The 6860-nt window shown below is 38.1% G+C and overlaps 1 pseudogene; it reads left to right on the top strand.

The window, feature by feature from the left end:
- Positions 1 to 1293: 1293 nt before the first annotated feature.
- Positions 1294 to 1798, top strand: LOC145131061 (non-specific lipid-transfer protein 1 pseudogene; annotated as a pseudogene).
- The last annotated feature ends 5062 nt before the right edge of the window (positions 1799 to 6860 follow it).

Raw genomic sequence — 6860 nt, 5'->3', positions numbered from 1 at the left:
ATATATATATATATATATATATATATATATATATATATATATATATATATATATATATATATATATATATATATATATATATATATATATATATATATATCAAGGCATGATATTATACAGAAAACGATATAGGTTTTGGGTGATTTTCGTATTAATCAAAGAGTTAGTTTGATTACTTGTGTTTCTATTATCTTGAAAAATAAGTTAACCAAATGTGCACAAAATCAAAAGTTAAGTAACCAAAAATAACATAAACACAAAAATTAAATGTCAATTTCGTTTGACCCATACGTGGTGTATTGCATTATAAGCATTCCACACATTCATACATGCATGCATGTGAACCTGTCAAAATTACACAACTCGAAACTACATCGATCGACACATATACATATACTGATATACGTACATATACTCATACATATACCCAAGCACACACAAACATATACACATACATATTCTTATGGATTATTACAAATAGTATTACAATGTGATACTATGTTTCGGTTGTAGTGTTTTTCTTATAATGGTAAAATATATGATGATTTTGTAAAACATTTTATAAATACATACCTTAATTAGAATTAGAAAAACATAAAAGCCCTTCGATTTATGTTTATAAACAATCATTGCGGTTTACCGATATAAGTTGGTAATACATGCTCTTGAAACTTCGATGGTTGGTAATAACAAAGACGCTAATATATGAAAGTAATTTGCGACGTTTTCTCAAGAATTACCAACTCACGGAAACATACATATGACATATCAATAGTAGACGGAACTAAAGGGAAAATACTAATCTATTTTTATTTATTTTTGTATTATAAATTTATAATAATTTACTTTTAAGTTTTTCAGCTATAGAATTGAAGTTCTATATTTTTTCTTACTAAAACAGTATACTTTTAAAATCTAGTCAATTGTAGTGCTATATTTTCAACTTTTTATTAAAATCTTATATTTAACAATAGTAACAAAGAAAGTTGTTTTGTACATAGATAGAAAATAATTAATACAACGGATGAAATATTTTTGGCACCAACCACAGCCAATCTACCAATTCGTTTCATTTGCTTTCACACAAAGATCACCCACAATATAAAAATTATTGCATGTGTAAGAAGACATCTGGGACGACATAATATAAGGTAAAAATATATAAAAGACTCTTCTTGTATTAATTTATTCAAATAACATTTATTTCATATATATGTGTATATCATTATATCAATTATATATCATTTTTCTGTTTTCACAAGATTAACTTAAAACCAGGCAGTGTGGGAAATGATGGCAAGGGGAGAAATGGTCAGGAAGGTGGCGTTGGTGGTGGTGGTCTTCTACTGCCTGGTGGTGCAGCCACCACGAGCGGTGGAAGGCCAGCTAAGCTGTCCACTGGTGGTAACCAGCCTCCTACCTTGTGCCACCTACCTGACAAGTGGAGGTCCGGTATCCCGCCATTGTTGTAGCGGTGTTAGGTCCCTACAAAGTGCCGCCACAACCACCGATGACCGCCAGACGGCTTGCCAATGCATGGAAGAAGCCGCTGCAATGCTCCCGGGAATCAACATTTATAATGCTCGAAGCCTTCCTGCCAAATGTGATGTGGATGTAGCCTATGATATCAACCCAGACACCGATTGTTCAAAGTATATACATATCTTCTTTTAAACATGGATTATTCATAGATTAATTGAACATTTATTGTTAAGTAACTTTATATTTGGATGTGTATGCAGGGTGCATTGAGGAAATGGATGCGGCTGAAGCAGGACGTACAAGCATAGTAGCGTGAGAAGATACATATGGAGGAATCGTTGTAGTCTTGTAGATCGATATATGAGACTAGTTAGTAGCAAAATTGAGAGGAATCATTGTAGACGGATATATTGGTGTCTTTAAAAATTAAAAAAGTTAAAAACTAATGTGTGAGATAAATTTTTGCAATGACTAAAAGTTTCTGTAATCAAACATTAGTGATTGTTTTAACATTGCTTTGTCTTTAGTCGAAGTTAAAAAGGAATGTATGAGACAAATTTGAGTAAACTTCACTCCTTCTGGATCACGAGAGGCCACATTGAACGAATTCCCTAAATAAGATTTTGAATCACTTTTCCTGGTTCAGGAGTAGTTCTGATTTGGAGACAGAGTAGGACTCTACCCTTTTGGCATGTTGGCCTGGGACCGAGATTCAGCAGAGCAGCAGCAACACCAACAACCTCATGAATCCCATTAATGTTGGAAATCGTGCCTCCAAGAGCCATTGTGTCTCCAGAATGGTTGAAACAGATAAGCTGCAAATTGGGTAAACAAGAGAAAAGTAAGACTAAGTCCACCGTAAAACAAAAACATGAGTAGATGAAAAAAAACACGCTTTTGAATCAAGAACTTGCAAATTAGACCAAAAAAAAAGTTAAATATGAGTACTATAAAGTGATGAATCTAGAATCGAAAATTACGTGGTTCCTTATTTAAGTAAAAACCGAAAAAATAAAGAGTAAAAAAATCATAGTAATAGGTTAGGTCGTATGCCTTAAAATATTTAAACATAAATTCAATAGTTATATTAAAAAGTTGTAATCATTTATATTATTTTATCCAAATCAAAGGTGATCAAGTTACATGGATGTGTCTCATAGTGAGAGGTGTTGATAGGCGACGTGTCACAAAAAAAAAGTAATTTTTTTCTTTTTTTTTCCTTTGTTTAATTTTAAATGGATTTGAATACTGATTAAATTTTAAATGGATCGAGACATTGGACTACTTTAAGATATTACTTCAAACATTTTTACACATTTTTTTAACAAACTATTTAGGCCCTTGAAATTTTTTAAGGCAAGTACTTAATTTTTTGATATATAGCATATACTAAATTTACTTTTATTATTTGGGTCCTAGACCCACCTTCGGTACACATGCCTTCCCTCCTAGCACTGGAACAAAAAATAGCATAATCATAATACTATATAAGTAGGAAGAATGTATTTAACAATAAATCTGAAACCAACGAAATATGATGAGTCCTTTGGTTTGTTATGGTTAAGCTAGCTAGCCCGAAAGCTATTAACATGTCTTTCCTTTTTTGCATCGACTCTAGCTACAATTTGTTATTTTGTTAGTCTATCACTTATGTCCATAAGACAATTCGGAGTGCACGTGAAAACATAATGCATGATGCACATGAACACCATCCCCGGTCAGACGTCATGCACATCGATGTGAAGTTTCGTGGTTTCGGGTACACTGCACAACTTTTCCTCTCTCTCTCTCTCTCTCTCTCTCTCTCTCTCTCTCTCCATTAAAACATAAAATTACTCCGATGATGGTTATGGAGGAGCGTCATTGACGCGGCGGCAAGGTGGAAGGTGGTCATGTTAGAGTTTATGTTTATGTTTCAATTACATATAACTTAAAAATAAAAACTACATTGATGTAACACTCGATTTCAGGTATGAGTTTATGTTTCAATTTTGAGAATTCTTGGTGGCCACGACGTGGTGAATGACATCACGATGATGTGGCATTTCATGTTGTAATGTGCATTTCATTTGGCTGCCATGACGTGGTCATGTATTGGACACGATGGAGCGACGAAGGGTGTAAAACCCTAGATACCGGGCCTTGGGCCTTATTTAAAATATATGATAACTAGGGTTTCTTGCACCCTCAACCTCCAACACCTCTAAAGTGCTCTTATCAAACCCTAGCATCCCTTCAAGCTTTTTAGCTTATTTTTAGTTACTTTGTGATCTTGGAAGGAAGAAGAAGGAGTTTCTAGTGCAAGGATCCAACAAACAATTCATGTGTATCCATTTGTGCATCTTCTGGACTTTTTGTAAGTCCTCAAGTTCCCATCTTTTAGGTTCCTTCCTTATAGATCTAGTTTAATTAGCATATTTTGGTCTGTGGTTAAGGTTAGAATGGTTAGGTGGAATAAAGTTAGCAACTTTATGACTCACCAAGGTCCCAAGAACATTATATGTAACGACCCAAAAATCAAGGGTAAATTTTTCATTTTTATTGTAGTTAAAACATTGATACTATTTATTTCAAACATTTCAAATCATCATTAAGTAAAACGTTTATCAGAGTTTATCCCAAAATCATTCATTGCGGAAATCATAGGTGTGTGCACTGCGATCAATCTGAGTCCTCCTTTTCCAAATTGTTGATACCTGAAACCAAAACTGTAAACCGTAAGCACAAATTTTAGTGAGTTCCCCAGAGTATACCCCGCACATAATCCACATAATACATATCACATTAGCTAAACAAGCTATCTCTACCACATATCATTAGCTATAAAAGCTATCTCTACCGCATAACATTGGCTATAAAAGCTATCTCTTCCACATATCATTAGCTATAAAAGCTATCTCTACCACATATCCCTGCATAAGGAAGCCATGGGCTCCCCCACATGGTCTTACACCTAAGTGCCATCGGCTCAGCCCATGGTCTTTCCCTGCCGGACAGCCATGGGCTCCCCCACATGGTCTTACATCCAAGTGCCATGGGCTCCCCCATGGTCTTCCATGCAAGTATCACAAAGACAACTAGCATAACACATACCACATAGTCAATAGCATACCGCATAATCACTAGCATACCACTTAGCATAAAGCTAACTATCATACCACATATCTCTACTACAGCTAGTGTACCACATATCATAAAATGGGACGGCCTTGTTGCCTTAGACCCATTAGTATGGTGAGAAGACTCACCTGGCACTGCTGAAGTCCCGCGAATAAAACTCTCATTGCTGGTTGACAGATTCCCGAACTGCCAACATCAAACAATACCCAATTAATATTTGGGTCCCAACACATAACCATAAGTTCTTGGAGTAACAGGCTACATTACCCCATCTTGGCTTGATTCAAGCTCAAGGCCCAATCCAAGGCCCAAAAGTCAAACTAGGAATCAAAGCCCAACATATGGCCCAATTTTCCAAATTGGGCCCAAACCTTTACATAGCCTTATTCAAGGGCCCAATTATTTAGTTCGGTCCGACAATTGGCATTTCCATTGGCCCAATATCTCATAATCATGAACGCCCAAACTATGGCCCAAATTTCCAAATTGGGACCCAACCCCTCATATGGGCCTTACCCTAAAGCCCATCCAATTATTCTAGTCCATATGGTTGTTCTTGAATGACCCATTATTAGCCCAATCACCAAATCCCAATAGAAAGGCCCAACTTAAGGCCCAAGTGAAATTAGGGTTTTCACATGAAATGACAATTAGTGGTTAAGTGTTTCTTACTCAACCCATTAAGGAATTAATCCATTAAGTCTAATATTGCCTTAGGTTAATTACAGATGGTTATTGATTAATATTTTAGTTTAGTAAATGATTCTAGTGCGGGTCCCGATCAACCCTAATTAGGGTTTTCAACCCATCACAACCCAATTAGGCCCTATAACTAAGTCCTTAGATCCATTAGGGTTTCATTTGGCCCATTAGGGTTCACTAGGCCCACTAGGGTTTCACTAGTCGGGCACCACCCACTACAACCTCGTGTAGTCGTTGTCAACGGCGGCTCACGGCGGCGGTTATGGTCCTAGTCAAATCGTGTCCAAGCACTCTAAAAGCAATCCAAGCACAACTAAGCACACCTCCACCCAACCCGACGGCTGGTGGCGGCTGGAGGCGGCAGCCACCACCTCATGGTGGTGGTTTTGAGCTTTCTTATTATTATTCTGGCACGGGTACAATTTTACAATGCAAAGGCTCAAATAAAGACACACACTCACTAAGATACACACACACACACGGTGGTGCATGGTGATGGTGGCCTTTTCTTAATTTTCCGGCCAAACGAAACTACATGCAACACACACACACTAAAACACGCCTCTTGTTCGGGAATTAACACGACCACCCACCTCATGGTGGCGTACGGCGGACCGGAAGAACCACGGAGAGGCGGTGATTTGTGATGGCAGCAATAGTTAATCGGTGGTGTGGACGATAGTAGCCACCATGGCCGGTTGCGATGGTGGTTCTTCACAAACCTACTCGATTGACAACCCACACACACGAACACACAACATTTCGAGGTGGCAACCAGTGACCGGAACAACTGAAACATGCCAAGAGGCGGCAACAGCGGCGCTTACGGCGGCGACTTCGTCTTCTTCACAAAGGCGGTGCAGCGGCGGTAGATGGCGGCCTTGAACGACAGCCACCGCAACAGGAACACGAGATCCACGATGGTCCTCATCGTCACCGGCAAGGGAAACGACGATAGCGCCATGGACGCCGGCGGCTGCTGGAGGGTCACGGTGGTTCATGTCTTCAGCGGAGTGGCACCACGACGGCTCGGTGGTCGGAGAAGCAAGGGGGTAGGGTGGCGGCCGGTGAGGGAGGCATAAGGGGGAGGTGACGGCTGATCTCTATTAGAGTTAGGGTTTCGGAGGTGGTAACTATATATACCCGATCCCTTCAAAACATATCTCCATAATAACAACTATGGTCCCTCCCATCTAAATTCATTTCAAATTAAACCCAAAACTTACACTTTAGCCCCTGACCCCATAAAATCTTTTCAACTTTAATCCAATACTTACCATTCATCCCTTAACTTCCAACATCTCTTCAAATTAAGTCCGAATAATACCAAACACCCCCTGACCTCTAAAATCCTTTGCAAAACAAGTCCTGAAATTACACTTTAACCCCCGAATAATCCAAATTATAACATTCGGCTCTCCAAAACCAACACTCTAATAAATAATATGGATTTAGGGGGGCTATTTGTTCATCAATTTTATCTATTTATTTATTTAATAAATAGGATGTTACATTATATCTTCAGGATCTAGAGTTTGGGTGAGTTTTGGAAGTCA

Source organism: Lactuca virosa, chromosome 8 (assembly GCF_052849685.1).
Source record: "Lactuca virosa cultivar CGN04683 chromosome 8, Lactuca_virosa_CGN04683_v6, whole genome shotgun sequence".
Taxonomy (NCBI): Eukaryota; Viridiplantae; Streptophyta; class Magnoliopsida; order Asterales; family Asteraceae; genus Lactuca; species Lactuca virosa.
Note: the sequence above shows the minus strand (reverse complement) of the source record. Positions and strands in the feature narration are given on the sequence as shown.